Raw genomic sequence first — 22502 nt, forward strand, 5'->3', positions numbered from 1 at the left:
CCACAAATCACCGCAGGATTTTATTTTATTTTTACTAAACTTCTCGTTAATCAGTTTGTAGACTGCTTTAACAGACTGGATTGTTTTTACCCAGAGGGCCGTGCTCACTGTGCTGCAGAGTGATATGACCCTTGACCCCAAATGCTTGGCTGTAATTGGAGGTTCTCACGGTGGTTTCTTGGCCTGCCATCTGGTTGGTCAGTACCCAGACTTCTACAGAGCGTGTGCAGCCCGGAACCCCGTCATCAACGCTGCCACGTTACTGGGAACCAGTGACATCGTTGGACTGGTGAGACGCTGCAGTTCATCCTGATCCGTACACCAATCGGCCAGCTGTCCTGAGCGGGGGACAGTACTGTAGAAACAACATCCAACTCCACCTGTTTTCATGTCAGCACTATGACCCAGGGCCTGTATCCACGAAGCAGCCTAAGACTAAACATAGCTCCTAGTGATGTTATTCCAAGAAAAATCTTAGATATTTCTTAGAATTTTCCTTGGTAGGTGAAGTTGTTCCACAAAGCCACCTTAGGTCTTACGAGGGCTCTAAGGTGCCAAATTGGTAAGAGGAGGGAGGAGGACTTTTACGAAACCTAAGAGTGTCTTAAGCAGAGAAGACGGCAGAAAAGGACAGGAGAGGAAGCAGCAATATTCTCCGTATGCCGGATGCAGTGAGGCAGTAACACACTACCGGCTTTGCTCTATGTAACTGTTTTCTGTTAATTTACTGTCTTAATGTATGTATAAATTGTTTAGGTTGTTGCTTTCCTATACACACTGTTATCATCATCATCATTATTATTATTGTAATTATTAATATTATTTTCTTTATTATTACATCTATTTTGTCATTTGATTTAAATGGACCACAATAGAAATAAGTGTTTTCTTGTGTCATGCATGTATTTTTAACATATTTACAATTATGTAGTCAAAATGAACGTACAAAATAAACTCACACACAAACACACGCTTTTAATATAGATATTGGCAAATGATTGATGTTCATTCATACATTTTCCAAGATGTGTAACAATTCATTTAATTTTGCTGAGTTTCATCATCATAACAAAGTTATCCTCATGATTACACGTCTTAATGCAGTTCAGGTTGTATGATCGGTTGATTTTACTGTCCATTCATGACTGGAAGGGTGGAGCGCATTTGTTTTTTTTAATTTGTCCTCCCCTTTCTGTGACAACCAATAACAGCTCTTAGAGGACTGCGTCATACCTAGCAAAGGGGTCAACCCTGCCTCCTCACAAAGGTAGGCGTTTCTGTCTACTCCTTACTCAGACTTGCTCTCAGACACCTGCTGGCTCACTCTCTTGGCAAGATTCCTTGCCAGGATATTTTAGGCTAAGTTAGGAGCTCTTTGAGAGGACTTGAGTTACTTCATGGATACGGGCCCTGATGGTTAATGTGGGACACTTAGTGGTGGACAGTCCTGTCCCTCTTTGCACCACGTTTTGTGTCTGCACCTCCAGCACTCTTAGCACCACCAATGGGTCAGATATTTAGAGGTTTGTGTGTGCAGCTTTGTGAACTCTATGCCTGATTTAAAATATACCTCATGAACTGCACTTCATGACACTAATTCAGCCACATTCCAGATTTTCTGTCCTGGTGAGTTTCAAATCAAATCAAATCAATTTCAGGGTCACCTGATCCAGCCCTAACTATAAGCTTTAGCAAAAAGGAAAGTTTAAGCCTAATCTTAAAGTAGAGAGGGTGTCTGTCTCCCTGATCTGAATTGGGAGCTGGTTCCAGAGGAGAGGAGCCTGAAAGCTGAAGGCTCTGCCTCCCATTCTACTCTTACAAACCCTAGGAACTACAAGTAAGCCTGCAGTCTGAGAGCGAAGCACTCTGTTGGGGTGATATGGTACTATGAGGTCCCTAAGATAAGATGGGACCTGATTATTCAAAACCTTATAAGTAAGAAGAAGAATTTTAAATTCTATTCTAGAATTAACAGGAAGCCAATGAAGAGAGGCCAGTATGGGTGAGATATGCTCTCTCCTTCTAGTCCCTGTCAGTACTCTAGCTGCAGCATTTTGAATTAACTGAAGGCTTTTCAGGGAACTTTTAGGACAACCTGATAATAATGAATTACAATAGTCCAGCCTAGAGGAAATAAATGCATGAATTAGTTTTTCAGCATCACTCTGAGACAAGACCTTTCTAATTTTAGAGATATTGCGCAAATGCAAAAAACAGTCCTACATATTTGTTTAATATGCGCATTGAATGACATATCCTGATCAAAAATGACTCAAAGATTTCTCACAGTATTACTAGAGGTCAGGGTAATGCCATCCAGAGTAAGGATCTGGTTAGACACCATGTTTCTCCATTTTGATATAATAATTGATCAACATATTGATTTATTCTGCCTTACAGAAACCTGGTTACAGCAGGATGAATATGTTAGTTTAAATGAGTCAACACCCCCGAGTCACACTAACTGCCAGAATGGCTCGTAGCACGGGCCGAGGCGGAGGATTAGCAACAATCTTCCATTCCCAGCTTATTAATTAATCAAAAACCCAGACAGAGCTTTAATTTCATTTGAAAGCTTGACTCTTAGTCTTGTCCATCCAAATTGAAGTCCCAAAAACCAGTTTTATTTGTTATTATCTATCATCCACCTGGTCGTTACTGTGAGTTTCTCTGTGAATTTTCAGACCTTTTGCTGACTTAGTGCTTTAGCTCAGATAAGATAATTATAGTGGGCGATTTTAACATTCACACAGATGCTGAGAATGACAGCCTCAACACTGCATTTAATCTATTATTAGACTCAATTGGCTTTGCTCAACATGTAAATGAGTCCAACCCACCACTTTAATCATATCTTAGATCTTGTTTCTGACTTATGGTATGGAAATTGAAGACTTAACAGTATTCCCTGAAAACTCCCTTCTGTCTGATCATTTCTTAATAACATTTACATTTACTCTGATGGACTACCCAGCAGTGGGGAATAAGTTTCATTACACTAGAAGTCCTTCAGAAAGCGCTGTACGAGGGCTGTCAATAAAGTAACGGTCCTTTTTATTTTTTTCAAAAACTATATGGATTTCATTCATATGTTTTTACGTCAGACATGCTTGAACCCTCGTGCGCATGCGTGAGTTTTTCCATGCCTGTCGGTGACGTCATTCGCCTGTGAGCACTCCTTGTGGGAGGAGTCGTCCAGCCCCTCGTCGGAATTCCTTTGTCTGAGAAGTTGCTGAGAGACTGGAGCGTTGTTTGATCAAAATTTTTTCTAAACCTGTGAGACACATCGAAGTGGACACGGTTCAAAAAATTAAGCTGGTTTTCAGTGAAAATTTTAACAGCTGATGAGAGATTTTGAGGTGATACTGTCGCTTTAAGGACTTTCACGGTGCGAGACGTCGTGCAGCGCTCTCAGGCGGCGTCATCAGCCTGTTCAAGCTGAAAACCTCCACATTTCAGGCTCTTGATCCAGGACGTCGTGAGAGAACAGAGAAGTTTCAGAAGAAGTCGGTTTCAGCATTTTATCCGGATATTCCACTGTTAAAGGAGATTTTTTTAATGAAAGACGTGCGGACGGATCCGCGCGTCGGGACGCAGCCGACGCGGTGCGGCGGCACAGGAAAAACACCTCCGTGTTGATAACCATTTGTAAAATCCAGGCGGCTTTTGATGGCTTTCAGTGGAGTGAGTATATGAGAAATTGTTTAACAGGCAGGACATGTTCCAACTTGTCCTTAAGGCTTTCAACAGAGGTGTTTTTCCTGTGACGGAGCGTCGCGGCGGCTGCGTCCCGACGCGCGGACCCGTCCGCACGTCTCTCATTAAAAAAATCTCCTTTAACAGTGGAATATCCGGATAAAATGCTGAAACCAACTTCTTCTGAAACTTCTTTGTTCTCTCACGACGTCCTGGATCAATAGAGCCTGAAATGTGGAGGTTTTCAGCTTGAACAGGCTGATGACGCCGCCTGAGAGCGCTGAGCGACGTCTCGCACCGTGAAAAGTCCTTAAAGCGACAGAATCACCTCAAAATCTCTCATCAGCTGTTAAAATTTTCACTGAAAACCAGCTTAATTTTTCGAACCGTGTCCACCTTCGATGTGTCTCACAGGTTTAGAAAAAATTTTGATCAAACAACGCGCCACTCTCTCAGCAACTTCTCAGACAAAGGAATTCCGACGAGGGGCTGGACGACTCCTCCCACAAGGAGTGCTCACAGGCGAATGACGTCACCGACAGGCGTGGAAAAACTCACGCATGCGCACGAGGGTTCAAGCGTGTCTGACGTAAAAAACATATGAATGAATCCGTATAGTTTTTGAAAAAAATAAAAAGGACCGTAACTTTATTGACAGCCCTCGTAACTAGGTTTAAGGATATGATTCCTTCTTTATGTTCTCTAATGCCATATACCAACACAGTGCAGAGTAGCTACCTAAACTCTGTAAGTGAGATAGAGTATCTCGTCAATAGTTTTACATCCTCATTGAAGACAACTTTGGATGCTGTAGCTCCTCTGAAAAAGAGAGCTTTAAATCAGAAGTGCCTGACTCCGTGGTATAACTCACAAACTCGCAGCTTAAAGCAGATAACCCGTAAGTTGGAGAGGAAATGGCGTCTCACTAATTTAGAAGATCTTCACTTAGCCTGGAAAAAGAGTCTGTTGCTCTATAAAAAGCCCTCCGTAAAGCTAGGACATCTTACTACTCATCACTAATTGAAGAAAATAAGAACAACCCCAGGTTTCTTTTCAGCACTGTAGCCAGGCTGACAAAGAGTCAGAGCTCTATTGAGCCGAGTATTCCTTTAACTTTAACTAGTAATGACTTCATGACTTTCTTTGCTAATAAAATTTTAACTATTAGAGAAAAAATTACTCATAACCAACCCAAAGACGTATCGTTATCTTTGGCTGCTTTCAGTGATGCCGGTATTTGGTTAGACTCTTTCTCTCCGATTGTTCTGTCTGAGTTATTTTCATTAGTTACTTCCTCCAAACCATCAACATGTCTATTAGACCCCATTCCTACCAGGCTGCTCAAGGAAGCCCTACCATTAATTAATGCTTCGATCTTAAATATGATCAATCTATCTTTATTAGTTGGCTATGTACCACAGGCTTTTAAGGTGGCAGGAATTAAACCATTACTTAAAAAGCCATCACTTGACCCAGCTATCTTAGCTAATTATAGGCCAATCTCCAACCTTCCTTTTCTCTCAAAAATTCTTGAAAGCGTAGTTGTAAAACAGCTAACTGATCATCTGCAGAGGAATGGTCTATTTGAAGAGTTTCAGTCTGGTTTTAGAATTCATCATAGTACAGAAACAGCATTAGTGAAGGTTACAAATGATCTTCTTATGGCCTCAGACAGTGGACTCATCTCTGTGCTTGTTCTGTTAGACCTCAGTGCTGCTTTTGATACTGTTGACCATAAAATTTTATTACAGAGATTAGAGCATGCCATAGGTATTAAAGGCACTGCGCTGCAGTGTTTTGAATCATATTTATCTAATAGATTACAATTTGTTCATGTAAATGGGAAATCTTCTTCACAGACTAAGGTTAATTATGGAGTTCCACAAGGTTCTGTGCTAGGACCAATTTTATTCACTTTATACGTTTCCCTTAGGCAGTATTATTAGACGGCATTGCTTAAATTTTCATTGTTACGCAGATGATACCAGCTTTATCTATCCATGAAGCCAGAGGACACACACCAATTAGCTAAACTGCAGGATTGTCTTACAGACATAAAGACATGGATGACCTCTAATTTCCTGCTTTTAAACTCAGATAAAACTGAAGTTATTGTACTTGGCCCCACAAATCTTAGAAACATGGTGTCTAACCAGATCCTTACTCTGGATGGCATTACCTTGACCTCTAGTAATACTGTGAGAAATCTTGGAGTCATTTTTGATCAGGATATGTCAAGGGAGTTTTTCCTTCCCACTGTTGCCAAGTGCTTGCTCACAGGGGGTCGTTTTGACCGTTGGGGTTTTTCCGTAATTATTGTATGGTTTTGCCTTACAATATAAGGCACCTTGGGGCAACTGTTTGTTGTGATTTGGTGCTGTATAAATAAAATTGATTTGATTTGATGTTTCTAAGATTTGTGGGGCCAAGTACAATAACTTCAGTTTTATCTGAGTTTAAAAGCAGGAAATTAGAGGTCATCCATGTCTTTATGTCTGTAAGACAATCCTGCAGTTTAGCTAATTGGTGTGTGTCCTCTGGCTTCATGGATAGATAAAGCTGGGTATCATCTGCGTAACAATGAAAATTTAAGCAATGCTGTCTAATAATACTGCCTAAGGGAAACATGTATAAAGTGAATAAAATTGGTCCTAGCACAGAACCTTGTGGAACTCCATAATTAACCTTAGTCTGTGAAGAAGATTCCCCATTTACATGAACAAATTGTAATCTATTAGATAAATATGATTCAAACCACCGCAGCGCAGTGCCTTTAATACCTATGGCATGTTCTAATCTCTGTAATAAAATTTTATGGTCAACAGTATCAAAAGCAGCACTGAGGTCTAACAGAACAAGCACAGAGATGAGTCCACTGTCTGAGGCCATAAGAAGATCATTTGTAACCTTCACTAATGCTGTTTCTGTACTATGATGAATTCTAAAACCTGACTGAAACTCTTCAAATAGACCATTCCTCTGCAGATGATCAGTTAGCTGTTTTACAACTACCCTTTCAAGAATTTTTGAGAGAAAAGGAAGGTTGGAGATTGGCCTATAATTAGCTAAGATAGCTGGGTCAAGTGATGGCTTTTTAAGTAATGGTTTAATTACTGCCACCTTCAAAGCCTGTGGTACATAGCCAACTAATAAAGATAGGTTGATCATATTTAAGATCGAAGCATTAATTAATGGTAGGGCTTCCTTGAGCAGCCTGGTAGGAATGGGGTCTAATAGACATGTTGATGGTTTGGAGGAAGTAACTAATGAAAATAACTCAGACAGAACAATCGGAGAGAAAGAGTCTAACCAAATACCGGCATCACTGAAAGCAGCCAAAGATAACGATATGTGTTTGGGATGGTTATGAGTAATTTTTTCTCTAATAGTTAGAATTTTATTAGCAAAGAAAGTCATGAAGTCATTACTAGTTAAAATTAAAGGAATACTCGGCTCAATAGAGCTCTGACTCTTTGTCAGCCTGGCTACAGTGCTGAAAAGAAACCTGGGGTTGTTCTTATTTTCTTCAATTAGTGATGAGTAGTAAGATGTCCTAGCTTTTTTTTTATAGAGCAACAGACTCTTTTTCCAGGCTAAGTGAAGATCTTCTAAATTAGTGAGACGCCATTTCCTCTCCAGCTTACGGGTTATCTGCTTTAAGCTGCGAGTTTGTGAGTTATGCCACGGAGTCAGGCACTTCTGATTTAGGGTTCTCTTTTTCAGAGGAGCTACAGCATCCAAAGTTGTCTTCAATGAGGATGTAAAACTATTGACGAGATACTCTATCTCACTCACAGAGTTTAGGTAACTACTCTGCACTGTGTTGGTATATGGCATTAGAGAACATAAAGAAGGAATCATATCCTTAAACCTAGTTACAGCACTTTCTGAAAGACTTCTAGTGTAATGAAACTTATTCCCCACTGCTGGGTAGTCCATCAGAGTAAATGTAAATGTTATTAAGAAATGATCAGACAGAAGGGAGTTTTCAGGGAATACTATTAAGTCTTCAATTTCCATACCATAAGTCAGAACAAGATCTAAGATATGATTAAAGTGGTGGGTGGACTCATTTACATTTTGAGCAAAGCCAATTGAGTCTAATAATAGATTAAATGCAGTGTTGAGGCTGTCATTCTCAGCATCTGTGTGAATGTTAAAATCGCCCACTGTAATTATCTTATCTGAGCTAAGCACTAAGTCAGACAAAAGGTCTGAAAATTCACAGAGAAACTCACAGTAACGACCAGGTGGACGATAGATAATAACAAATAAAACTGGTTTTTGGGACTTCCAATTTGGATGGACAAGACTAAGAGTCAAGCTTTCAAATGAATTAAAGCTCTGTCTGGGTTTTGGATTAATTAATAAGCTGGAATGGAAGATTGCTGCTAATCCTCCGCCTCGGCCCGTGCTACGAGCGTTCTGGCAGTTAGTGTGACTCGGGGGTGTTGACTCATTTAAACTAACATATTCATCCTGCTGTAACCAGGTTTCTGTAAGGCAGAATAAATCAATATGTTGATCAATTATTATATCATTTACTAACAGGGACTTAGAAGAGAGAGACCTAATGTTTAATAGACCACATTTAACTGTTTTAGTCTGTGGTGCAGTTGAAGGTGCTATATTATTTTTCTTTTTGAATTTTTATGCTTAAATAGATTTTTGCTGGTTATTGGTGGTCTGGGAGCAGGCACCGTCTCTGCGGGGATGGGGTAATGAGGGGATGGCAGGGGGAGAGAAGCTGCAGAGAGGTGTGTAAGACTACAACTCTGCTTCCTGGTCCCAACCCTGGATAGTCACGGTTTGGAGGATTTAAGAAAATTGGCCAGATTTCTAGAAATGAGAGCTGCTCCATCCAAAGTGGGTGGATGCCGTCTCTCCTAACAAGACCAGGTTTTCCCCAGAAGCTTTGCCAATTATCTATGAAGCCCACCCCATTTTTTTGGACACCACTCAGACAGACAGCAATTCAGGGAGAACATGCGGCTAAACATGTCACTCCCGGTCCGATTGGGGAGGGGCCCAGAGAAAACTACAGAGTCCGACATTGTTTTTGCAAAGTTACACACCGATTCATTGTTAATTTTAGTGACCTCCGATTGGCGTAATCGGGTGTCATTACTGCTGACGTGAATTACAATCTTACCGAATTTACGCTTAGCCTTAGCCAGCAGTTTCAAATTTCCTTCAATGTCGCCTGCTCTGGCCCCCGGAAGACAGTTGACTATGGTTGCTGGTGTCGCTAACTTCATATTTCCCAAAACAGAGTCGCCAATAACCAGAGTTTGATCCTCGGTGGGTGTGTCGCCGAGTGGGGAAAAACGGTTAGAAATGTGAACGGGTTGGCGGTGTACACGGGGCTTCTGTTTAGGGCTACGCTTCCTCCTCACAGTCACCCAGTCGGCCTGCTTTCCCGGCTGCTCGGGATCTGCTGGAAGGGAACTAACGGCGGCTAAGCTACCTTGGTCCGCACCGACTACAGGGGCCTGGCTAGCTGTAGCTGTAGCTTTTCCACGGTGCAGAGCCGAGTCTCCAATTCGCCGAGCCTGGCCTCCAAAGCTACGAATAAGCTACACTTATTACAAGTACCATTACTGCTAAAGGAGGCCAAGGAATAACTAAACATTTCACACCCAGAGCAGAAAAGTGTGGGAGAGACAGGAGAAGCCGCCATGCTAACCGGCTAAGGGCTAGTAGCTGCGCTAAGCTAGCGGATTCCTAAAAACACACAAAGTGAATAATGTGTAAATAATTTAGAGGTGATTCAGCAGACGGAGTGCTTTAGTTAAGGCACGTGAAGGTTACACTGTGAAACAAATCGTTAACTAGATCAATCTTAACTATGCAGATTAAACAGCTAACATACAGCAAAACGCCGCTGTGCAGGAAGTGATACAATACCGCAGTGAGAGCCAACCACCAGTAGAGGCAAGCAAGAGCCGAAATGATGGTTCAAAGCTGTGTTTGATGGAAAAGTCTAAATGTTTTTCACAGGGAAGCAGTTTTGTGTAATCTTCCTAAAAGCAGGAAGACTAGAGTCAATCTCCAGTCTGAGCTTCACAATTCTGTCTTTGTGTATGTTTGATGTTCTTCAAAGCGCTTATCAGTCACAGCCAGTTTAAATCTGTGGCGAGGTCACCGGATAGGAAGCGAGGTCACGTGTCAGTAACGCTTTGATGTATGACCCTATTTTGGGGAGCACAAGAAATGTTGGTGTCATTCAAGCTCTAGGGGGCGCTGGTTGGTTGTTCCCTCCACCAGCTGTTGGAAGACAAAGGTTTGGAGATTGTCTGTGTCGGTGTAAACATAACACAAAACAAAAATGACAGATTTCAGTAAAATGTTGCAGACTGTGGTTGTTGGAGTTGATTAAAATGTGGGGATCCAGATTTGGCTTAAAAAAATGAATTTCATCACTTCAAGGATACAAATTCTTTCTTGAACCTTTGGTGGGTGACAGCAGTAGGATGAGCTGATGAGCAGTTTGTGTTGTTTTTGAACTCGAGGTGGTTTCCAGACATTTTGTGTTGATGATCTCTGGCCCAAAGAAGACTTTAGTGTGTTTTGTGTTGATGTGAATCCACCAAATTTTTACTTTCATCTCTTTTAGTTTTCTCACCTTATGATGTCATAAAGATGTTTAAAGTCAGAGTTCCACCCCCTGCCAGTTGGTGGAGTTAATCACCATTGTGGAGTTTTTCATTTTGGCAGTTTGGGTACCAACAGTGGCGCCCCCATGTGGTGGCTGGGAATAGCTACAGCCACCACCAGATTACTCTGAGCCACCCCTCAGCCACCACATGAGGGCGCATTGTATTTGTGTGGATTTAGGGAATATATTTAAAATCACAACAGTTAATAATGTGAAAACGGTGTTAAAACAAGAGCAACAGCAACATCATCATCATCATCAACAACAACAATAATATATAATAAGAATAAGAAACAGTGGGACAATAACAGTACAGTCTTGTCAAATTTGTCTCAGTCGTATTCTGTCATGAATAGTTGAATAACCCAAATATATTAAGTTAATGTAATTAAAGTGTGATTGCAATAATAAAAAATCAGTGTTTAAATATATGAATATACTGTAAATTCAGTATATCAAATAGTTTTATTTTTTGGTCGGGTATGCCACCCCAAGATTTTGCCTAGCCCCCACTAGCCACCCTTAGAATTTTTTTTTGCTGGCGCCACTGGGTAGTGGTAGTTCACAAATGTTAAACGATGTTGTGTGAATGAGTTAATTAGTGGTTCATTAAGATTTTTACCATATATGCAGATCAAAGCTGTTTCTGAGATGATGAACCAAATGTTGGTGTATAGAAAGAGGAACTCCCATACAGTGAAAGGACTCATGTGGGCGTGGCCTGCAGATTCAGTTCTGTTACTCATATTTTGGTTCAGTTAATGGATTACAATCTGTAACATTTGACCACTCGTTACGGTGAGTGTGAGAATTGTAACTTTTGTCTGTGTGTGTGCGTCTCCAGGCGTTACAGCAGCGTGGGGTTACAGTTCTCATACGACCAGATTCCCACTGCTGAAGTTTTGGCTGCCATGTTGGAGAAGTCGCCCATTATTCATGCTGCTCAGGTCTCACTCACTCACTCACTCACTCACACTAGATCACCACAGTGTCCCAGGCAAACGATAAGTTTACCGTTGACAAGTGACACTTTTCTATAGAAGGCCTTTACAAAGTACAGTTTAGTGAGGATGACCTTGACCTTTTCACCCCATAGCCAGTAGGCTTCTTGGGGTCATTATACCTAAAGGTCGCACCACGTTTGGTGACAATCAGACAGCCACAAAAGACGTCTTGTGCTTACACGAGTGATGGAAAACAACACAAATAATATTTTAAAGAACATAAAGAGGCGTAGCTGAGGAATGATGGATGCTCTTGGAGGAGGAGCCTGGTAATGTGACATTACAACCTTTGACCCTGAGACATTGTCACTGTGACTGTGTGCAGATCAGAGCTCCGGTGCTGCTGATGCTCGGAGGCCGAGACAGACGGGTTTCTCCTTATCAGGGTCTGGAGCTCCACAGAGCGCTCAAGAGCAGAGCGTCACCCGTCAGGTGGGCGGGGCATTACATACTCAATCAAATTACAGCTGAACCTATTAGTCCACAGACAAGAAAAAACTAAGAAAATCAATTAGTCATCAAGCAGAACAAAACATTTTTTTAAGGAGAAATAGTCATTTTAACCTGTGCAACAATAAGGAAGATTTTAAACAGGTTTATTATTTGTAGCTTTCACAAAGTGCTAAAAAAAAAACACAACAAAACCCCCCCCAGCAACAAATCAACACAAAACTAGAGCACCGCGCTCATACGGTGCAAACGTCCAACAACATGAGTTTCCAATTCCACAAATTTTTACCTTGGAAAAAACTTTCAAGGTCAAAGTCCTGTTAGAAGTGGCTTTTCATAAGCTAAAATATAATAAAAAATATAGATCCAAAGGGCTTTTCAATGTTAAACTCAAATATCTGCTAAATCCACAATACGGATCAGATGCAGATCAAACTTAGTCTATTAATTGAGAGTGCAAGTTTGCACCTCACTGTTACAAATGAGAGTGATTGAGGGACTTTTGATTGAAATATGGTGCAAAATGTCAAATGGACTTTTCAATATTAAATTAAAATGTCCACAAAATCCACAATCCAGATCAGGTCTGGATCAAACTTTGTCAGGTGATAGTGAGTGTCAGTCTGCACCTCACTTTCAAATATGAGAGTGATTGGGGCATGTTTAAGATATAATGTAAAATATACATTAAATGGGGTTTTCAGTGTTAAATTTAAATGGCCACAAAATCTGTAATCTGGATCAGATCCGGATCAAACTTTGTCAGTTGATAAAGGACACCATCCTACATAACACTCACAAATATGAAAGAAATTTGATCTTTTTTTGGCAGGGGCAGTGGTGGGCACAGTTCCGCTAATGTTTTCATTATCAGATTAGTTTTTCAGATAACTTTGAAAACCATCATTGGATCAATTATCTTTCAATTAGTTTTGGTCCAGTCATTTTTAGACTGCTAACATATTTTTGCAGACGTGGAAAACAAAGCTTAACAGTTAAAAACGTTTACGAAGTCCATAATCAGTTAAGTTCCTACCTGTTAAATGTTTTGTAGTAGATGCACAGTTCTATTCTCTGCAAACAGAGGAGAGCTGGTTCTAGAAGAAACTGCTCTATCCTCTGCAGGCAAAGGAGAACTGGCCACAGAAAAGAAAAAAGTAATTTCTTTTGACCCCATACCGATACGCTGGCAGTATCACCCAAGTCATCCAGAGGCATATTGTTTTAACTTATGGTTAAATTTTTAACCAAACTAATTTCAGACAAGTTATTTAAATATAAATAAAATATAAATAAGTTTTATAAAGTTAAAATATCAGATATATGTTTTAGTTTTAAAGTAATGCACTAATTTTGAAGGTTTTAGTGTGGACATGCTGTGTCGAGAGGTGCATTATGGGTATCCACACGGACAACAGCATTAAACTCTTTGTATATTGTGCCTAAAACTCTTGTGAATATATTCTCTTGGTTTATAGACGTTGTTATTGTGTTTGTATGCATCTTAAATGCAGCAGACACGGATTATCTGGAATTTTGTTTTGGCAAGTTTTCACGGTTTCTACTGCCATCTACTGGCCAGTAGTATTCATGGCAGAATGAGCGTCTGGACGCCAGGAGATGGAAGTGTTTATTTTGGCACCAGTTATATCAGACAGTTATTTAATTAAAACTTGACTTTTTTTTTTGTTTTTTTTTTTTTGCAAATGTACGAGCCCCCTGGGGGCATGGTGGTTAAATTTTTTTTGGCCCAGATTATTGTGTTCCCTCGCATACCTTTTGTGTTCCCTTGCAATATTTTTGCGTTCCCACACAATAGTTTTGTGTTCCCTCGGAATAACCTAATATCATATTAAAGCTCATGCCTATCAGAGCACACAGTGAGTGAAGGTGGGGGGGGATTGAACACATATGCGCGTGCGCACACACAGCAGTCAGCAACAGGATTCATAAGAGGACAGTAAAAATAGAAAAGTAAACATAAATGTTCATAAGGCACACTAACAGGTGTTGCTACTTACTACCACAGTTGTATAAATAAACTATATTTCATACGGAGTCTTACAGCTGTGCAAGGTGTAGCAACTTACTCCCTCATCTGTCGTGAATCCTGTTGCTGTGTGTGTGTGTGTGTGTGCCTTTTTGTTTTTCATTTGCCTTGAATTTCCTTCTAATAGAGTGCAGTGCGCCCCAGACTCACTGTGTGCTCTGATAGGCATGAGCTTTAATATGATATTCGGTTATTGCGAGGGAACGCAAAAACTATTGCGAGGGAATGCAATAATCTGGGCCCAAAAAAATTAACCACCATGTCCCCAGGCGGGCTCCGTACAAATGCCTCTTTTTTTTTTTTTCACAAATAAAAAATGGCATATTTTACAAAGCAAAAGCACATTTTTATATGTAAACACCCAACACACACCTCACTTTAACGTGTTGGTTTTTTACATAGAATGAATGAGTCAACCAATCAGTGTTTAGGGGAGGCTCATTTACCCATAATCCCTTTTGTATCCCCTTTTTTGAATTAGTGCATTATTTAACATTAAAAGATATATGTTATATTTTAACTTTGTACAAATGACAGAATAGACATTAATAGAGTTATTCTATCGGTATTAATTTTATTTTTAAATCCAAACCATAAGTCAGCACTGCTTGATTTTCCAAGACCTCCGCCTTACAGCAAGGCTGTTACTGAGTAGAGAGTTGAGCTTTTCTGCAGGAACTTCCAGCAGTGGGCAGGGCACACATAGACAGAAGTGCTGACTCATTGTTTGGGTCTGCAGTCACCTTTGATGCTACCACTCACCACTTTTAACACCACTTTGATGCAATCGTGGTGTTAAAACTCAAAATCAGCTTGTTAGTAGTTGCAAGTGTACTGGAGACAATACTAATACAATAACATGCAGTTGTCATGCGGTATGCATTTTCAGAGGCCCTCCGTCCATGCCCAGTCGCCCAAAATGACCGATATTCGCACGTCATTTTGGGCGACTGGGCATGGACGGAGGGACTCAATCAATCAATCAATCAATCAATTTTTTTTATATAGCGCCAAATCACAACAAACAGTTGCCCCAAGGCGCTTTATATTGTAAGGCAAGGCCATACAATAATTATGTAAAACCCCAACGGTCAAAACGACCCCCTGTGAGCAAGCACTTGGCTACAGTGGGAAGGAAAAACTCCCTTTTAACAGGAAGAAACCTCCAGCAGAACCAGGCTCAGGGAGGGGCAGTCTTCTGCTGGGACTGGTTGGGGCTGAGGGAGAGAACCAGGAAAAAAGACATGCTGTGGAGGGGAGCAGAGATCGATCACTAATGATTAAATGCAGAGTGGTGCATACAGAGCAAAAAGAGAAAGAAACAGTGCATCATGGGAACCCCCCAGCAGTCTACGTCTATAGCAGCATAACTAAGGGATGGTTCAGGGTCACCTGATCCAGCCCTAACTATAAGCTTTAGCAAAAAGGAAAGTTTTAAGCCTAATCTTAAAAGTAGAGAGGGTGTCTGTCTCCCTGATCTGAATTGGGAGCTGGTTCCACAGGAGAGGAGCCTGAAAGCTGAAGGCTTCTGCCTTCCATTCTACTCTTACAAACCCTAGGAACTACAGTAAGCCTGCAGTCTGAGAGCGAAGCGCTCTAGTGGGGTGATATGGTACTACGAGGTCCCTAAGATAAGATGGGACCTGATTATTCAAAACCTTATAAGTAAGAAGAAGAATTTTAAAATTCTATTCTAGAATTAACAGGAAGCCAATGAAGAGAGGCCAATATGGGTGAGATATGCTCTCTCCTTCTAGTCCCCGTCAGTACTCTAGCTGCAGCATTTTGAATTAACTGAAGGCTTTTTAGGGAACTTTTAGGACAACCTGATAATAATGAATTACAATAGTCCAGCCTAGAGGAAATAAATGCATGAATTAGTTTTTCAGCATCACTCTGAGACAAGACCTTTCTGATTTTAGAGATATTACGTAAATGCAAAAAAGCAGTCCTACATATTTGTTTAATATGCGCTTTGAATGACATATCCTGATCAAAAATGACTCCAAGATTTCTCACAGTATTACTAGAGGTCAGGGTAATGCCATCCAGAGTAAGGATCTGGTTAGACACCATGTTTCTAAGATTTGTGGGGCCAAGTACAATAACTTCAGTTTTATCTGAGTTTAAAAGCAGGAATTAGAGTCATCCATGTCTTTATGTCTGTAAGACAATCCTGCAGTTTAGCTAATTGGTGTGTGTCCTCTGGCTTCATGGATAGATAAAGCTGGGTATCATCTGCGTAACAATGAAAATTTAAGCGATACCGTCTAATAATACTGCCTAAGGTAAGCATGTATAAAGTGAATAAAATTGGTCCTAGCACAGAACCTTGTGGAACTCCATAATTAACTTTAGTCTGTGAAGAAGATTCCCCATTTACATGAACAAATTGTAATCTATTAGACAAATATGATTCAAACCACCGCAGCGCAGTGCCTTTAATACCTATGGCATGCTCTAATCTCTGTAATAAAATTTTATGGTCAACAGTATCAAAAGCAGCACTGAGGTCTAACAGAACAAGCACAGAGATGAGTCCACTGTCCAAGGCCATAAGAAGATCATTTGTAACCTTCACTAATGCTGTTTCTGTACTATGATGAATTCTAAACCTGACTGAAACTCTTCAAATAGACCATTCCTCTGCAGATGATCAGTTAGCTGTTTTACAACTACCCTTTCAAGAATTTTTGAGAGAAAAGGAAGGGTTGGAGATTGGCCTATAATTAGCTAAGATAGCTGGGTCAAGTGATGGCTTTTTAAGTAATGGTTTAATTACTGCCACCTTAAAAAGCCTGTGGTACATAGCCAACTAACAAAGATAGATTGATCATATTTAAGATCGAAGCATTAATAATGGTAGGGCTTCCTTGAGCAGCCTGGTAGGAATGGGGTCTAATAAACATGTTGATGGTTTGGATGAAGTAACTAATGAAAATAACTCAGACAGAACAATCGGAGAGAAAGAGTCTAACCAAATACCGGCATCACTGAAAGCAGCCAAAGATAACGATACGTCTTTGGGATGGTTATGAGTAATTTTTTCTCTAATAGTTAAAATTTTGTTAGCAGAGAAAGTCATGAAGTCATTACTAGTTAAAGTTAATGGAATACGCAGCTCAATAGAGCTCTGACTCTTTGTCAGCCTGGCTACAGTGCTGAAAAGAAACCTGGGGTTGTTCTTATTTTCTTCAATTAGTATGAGTAGAAAGATGTCCTAGCTTTACGGAGGGCTTTTTTATAGAGCAACAGACTCTTTTTCCAGGCTAAGTGAAGATCTTCTAAATTAGTGAGACGCCATTTCCTCTCCAACTTACGGGTTATCTGCTTTAAGCTACGAGTTTGTGAGTTATACCACGGAGTCAGACACTTCTGATTTAAAGCTCTCTTTTTCAGAGGAGCTACAGCATCCAAAGTTGTCTTCAATGAGGATGTAAAACTATTAACGAGATACTCTATCTCCCTTACAGAGTTTAGGTAGCTACTCTGCACTGTGTTGGTATATGGCATTAGAGAACATAAAGAAGGAATCATATCCTTAAACCTAGTTACAGCGCTTTCCGAAAGACTTCTACTGTAATGAAACTTATTCCCCACTGCTGGGTAGTCCATCAGAGTAAATGTAAATGTTATTAAGAAATGATCAGACAGAAGGGAGTTTTCAGGGAATACTGTTAAGTCTTCTATTTCCATACCATAAGTCAGAACAAGATCTAAGATATGATTAAAGTGGTGGGTGGACTCATTTACTTTTTGAGCAAAGCCAATAGAGTCTAATAATAGATTAAATGCAGTGTTGAGGCTGTCATTCTCAGCATCTGTGTGGATGTTAAAATCGCCCACTATAATTATCTTATCTGAGCTAAGCACTAAGTCAGACAAAAGGTCTGAAAATTCACAGAGAAACTCACAGTAACGACCAGGTGGACGATAGATAATAACAAATAAAACTGGTTTTTGGGACTTCCAATTTGGATGGACAAGACTAAGAGACAAGCTTTCAAATGAATTAAAGCTCTGTCTGGGTTTTGATTAATTATAAGCTGGAATGGAAGATTGCTGCTAATCCTCCGCCCCGGCCCGTGCTACGAGCATTCTGACAGTTAGTGTGACTCGGGGGTGTTGACTCATTTAAACTAACATATTCATCCTGCTGTAACCAGGTTTCTGTAAGGCAGAATAAATCAATATGTTGATCAATTATTATATCATTTACCAACAGGGACTTAGAAGAGAGAGACCTAATGTTTAATAGACCACATTTAACTGTTTTAGTCTGTGGTGCAGTTGAAGGTGCTATATTATTTTTTCTTTTTGAATTTTATGCTTAAATATATTTTTGCTGGTTATTGGCAGTCTGGGAGCAGGCACCGTCTCTACGGGGATGGGGTAATGAGGGGATGGCAGGGGGAGAGAAGCTGCAGAGGTGTGTAAGACTACAACTCTGCTTCCTGGTCCCAACCCTGGATAGTCACGGTTTGGAGGATTTAAGAAAACTGGCCAGATTTCTAGAAATGAGAGCTGCTCCATCCAAAGTGGGATGGATGCCGTCTCTCCTAACAAGACCAGGTTTTCCCCAGAAGCTTTGCCAATTATCTATGAAGCCCACCTCATTTTTTGGACACCACTCAGACAGCCAGCAATTCAAGGAGAACATGCGGCTAAAACATGTCACTCCCGGTCCGATTGGGGAGGGGCCCAGAGAAAACTACAGAGTCCGGACATTGTTTTTGCAAAGTTACACACCGATTTAATGTTAATTTCAGTGACCTCCGATTGGCGTAACCGGGTGTCATTACTGCCGACGTGAATTACAATCTTACCAAATTTACGCTTAGCCTTAGCCAGCAGTTTCAAATTTCCTTCAATGTCGCCTGCTCTGGCCCCGGAAGACAATTGACTATGGTTGCTGGTGTCGCTAACTTCACATTTCTCAAAACAGAGTCGCCAATAACCAGAGTTTGATCCTCGGCGGGTGTGTCGTCGAGTGGGGAAAAACGGTTAGAGATGTGAACGGGTTGGTAATGTACACGGGGCTTCTGTTTAGGGCTACGCTTCCTCCTCACAGTCACCCAGTCGGCCTGCTTTCCCGGCTGCTCGGGATCTGCCAGGGGGGAACTAACGGCAGCTAAGCTACCTTGGTCCGCACCGACTACAGGGGCCTGGCTAGCTGTAGAATTTTCCACGGTGCGGAGCCGAGTCTCCAATTCGCCCAGCCTGGCCTCCAAAGCTACGAATAAGCTACACTTATTACAAGTACCATTACTGCTAAAGGAGGCCGAGGAATAACTAAACATTTCACACCCAGAGCAGAAAAGTGCGGGAGAGACAGGAGAAGCCGCCATGCTAAATCGGCTAAGAGCTAGTAGCTACGCTAAGCTAGCGGATTCCTAAAAACACGCAAAGTGAATAATGTGTAAATAATTTAGAGGTGATTCAGCAGAAGGAGTGCTTTAGTTAAGGCACGTAAAGATTACACTGGGAAACAAATCGTAATCTAGATAACTAGATCAATCTAACTGCGCAGATTAAACAGCTAACAGATACAGAAAAACACCGCTGTGCTCCGGAACAGGAAGTGATACAATACCGCAGTGAGAGCCAACCACCAGTAGAGGCAAGCAAGAGTACTCAGAGATGAGTACTCTGATCTCAGAAAATGCATACCGCATAACAACTGCATGTTATTTGCACTATTATCACTTACTGAGATACACAACACGTGGAATCACATTAACAATATTTAATGTCATTTCAAAACACACAACACCCAGCAAATGCGTACATAAAAAGTTGGCTCACTTTAATTTTTGTTGTGTTGGCTGGTACCGCGCTGCTCTCCAAATTCACCAGTGTGTCCTTTATCAAGCCTGGCTGCTTTGGCTGCTGTTCATTGTCCTACTGTCCATGAGAAAATCATCTGTAATATCCATATTGGGACCACACACACTTCTTTTCTTTTCATCTTTTCTCTGCGGACAGTTCTTGGGCTGCGCGCTATGATGTCATTGTTTAACGCACAGTGGGCGGGTATGCCGATACTTGTTCGCTACTGTGGGTGGTTATAGCCAGGTAGTGTTGATGTAAATCTACGCTACCGGCCTAGCAACGCCTCAGTAAAGTGATAATAATGGAAGTTATCGGTTAGCTGTAGCTTCCGATACATTTTTGGGTGGTTTATTGGTTTAGCTTTATAAAAGATAACTTTTCAGTTAGCTGATTATCTGTTATCTAAGCTAATTTTTGGTTAGCTGTGCCCAACACTGGACAGAGGTATGAATTTTAGAAAATTTGTTCAATGTTAAAGATAGGGATTTTTCCTGACTTGGACCTATGACTTATGACCATGAAAATTGAATCAGTTCTTGCCTGTCAGGATTTGAATCTTTAGAAAAAACTTCACTATGATAGTATATGAAAAATTGTGGGCTCCAGGTTGTTCACAGACAAACAAACAGACAGACAGGTGAAAACATTACTTCCTCCAACTTTGTAGGCGGCGGTAATAATTTCTGACACTTTATCAGAAAGACACAAAAATGTAGTGCAAGCTCAAAATGAATTGAAATGAATAAACATGACATAACCTTGTAATATCAACAAAAATTAAGTGATCATAGAGGGATAAATAAAAAATATCTGCTTTGTAAATCATTGTCACATTCCTCTTTATTACCCATTTAAATGAGTAAATTAAACAATTTCCGTGAAAAATTTACCAGTTAGTTGCACCCTACCTGACTTACTGCGCTAAAGTTTGGGGCAATAATTATAAAACTACAGTGCAGCATTATTCATTCTTCAAAAAAGAGCAATTCATAATGCAGGTTATCGAGACCACCACCAACCCATTGTTCATTAAATCTCAAATATTAAAACTACACGACATGATTTTGTTCAAGACTGTTCAATAAATGAACAAAGTGAAAAATAAACAAGTGCCATTTAGAATTCAAGAATTTTTTACTGAGAGAGGGGGAAGATATAATTTACAGGGCTTGTATCATTTTAAAATTGCTGGCGCTCAGACGACCAGAAAAGGATTCCGTGTCTCCATGTGTGACCCTAGAATATGGAATAACCTGATGGATGAACTCAAACGATGTCCAAATATCAATCAGTTTAAAAATCAATTAAAGACATGATGTTTTCAAGACATGTATGTGCTGAAGAAGGATGAGTTTTGTGTGTAGCCAAACTGTAATTGTAAATTTTGGCTTGTGCCATTTAAGTTGAAGAGATTGAAATGGTTGAAAATGGGAGTGGGAATAGTTGGGTTTTTATTTATTTATTTATTTCACTCCTTTCTGACAACTAGATAATTTTACTTTTGGTTAAAGGGGTAGGCGTTAAAAAGCTTTGCTTCTGCCTATATACCCTTTCAGGCACACAGATGCATTGTCAATCCTTTTTTTTTTTGTCATTCCATTTTCTTTTTCGTTGTAAGTTTTGTTTGTTGTTGTTTTGGGCTGTGTGTGTGTGTGTGTGCTATTGCTGAATAAATAAATTAATGAATTCATTCATTCATTCAGTCATAAAATTATTACCCATTAAAATACCCATTAAAACTCCTTTCTGAATTAATTTATTAATTTTAAACAAATGTATTCATTTTATTTGATCTCATCTAATAACATTTAGATAATTTAATTTTAAAACCAGTTCATTCAGAATGTCTTTAAAAAAAATATGGAGGTGGTGGATGAGCTGTTTAGTTTTCAGTACATGTACCTCAGACTGACACTATTCACCCTCTTTTTTTTGTTTTTGCAGTAAATAATTGTGATGTCCTCACAGGTTGCTATGGTTTCCAGAGGACGGACATTCCCTGTCCCAGAGTGGACACCCAGGCTGACTGTTTCCTGAACACGGCACTTTGGCTCAAGCAGCATCTCTGCAATACAAATACAAAATCTGGGATGCAGCGCCACCTAACTGACCTTTAAAAAAAATAACCTGTTTAAATTTTGTAAACACTTACAAAGTTCAAAGCAGGAAATAAAGAAGCTGTGATCATAATCTTTGTCACTTTTATTCAGCCGTGATGTTTTTACAACTGATCCAATTTGGAGAAAAATATTCTGCAAAATATCTACAGTACATGGAGTTTGCCGACAGAGGGCGATGTTGGCTTGTAAAGTCCACAGCCGTCTGACTACAAATATAACAGCTGGATACTCTGCAGCTTAAGTCTACAGTTTTTTTGTATCTGTTGTGAAAGTGTAGGAACACGGACCCACAACAGGGGGCGCAAATGAACGGACAATGGAGGAAGTCAAATAATAACACTTTACTGTTGTGAATGAGCACAACAAACACGGCAGATCACAATAGAATGCAATGAAGTCAATTCACAGAATGTGTCATGTGGGCAGGCTCGAAGATAAGAGACGTCTGTCCAAAGCAGAACCGGAACCACACGATTTCCTCTGCCACCGAACTCCGGGAATACTGGAGCCGCCAAGTCCCGAACTCCCAGGTGGCCACTGCCTCCGCTTGTCGGATCTGGTACTGCTGGCGAGGAGCAAAAACAGTTAGATGTGGGTGCGTTTACACCCAGCAACACTTATGGTGGGAAATCCACCTCCACCTCTCATCAGAAAACTGGTATGTGCAGGAGTATGAGTACTTATCAAAAAGG

The 22502-nt window shown here is 40.4% G+C and overlaps 1 pseudogene; it reads left to right on the plus strand.

Moving 5' to 3' along the window:
• The window catches only part of LOC117511861, a 28059-nt pseudogene extending 6040 nt beyond the window's left edge, over positions 1 to 22019 (plus strand).
• Positions 22020 to 22502: the final 483 nt, after the last annotated feature.

The sequence above is a fragment of the Thalassophryne amazonica genome, chromosome 6 (assembly GCF_902500255.1).
Source record: "Thalassophryne amazonica chromosome 6, fThaAma1.1, whole genome shotgun sequence".
Classification (NCBI taxonomy): Eukaryota; Metazoa; Chordata; class Actinopteri; order Batrachoidiformes; family Batrachoididae; genus Thalassophryne; species Thalassophryne amazonica.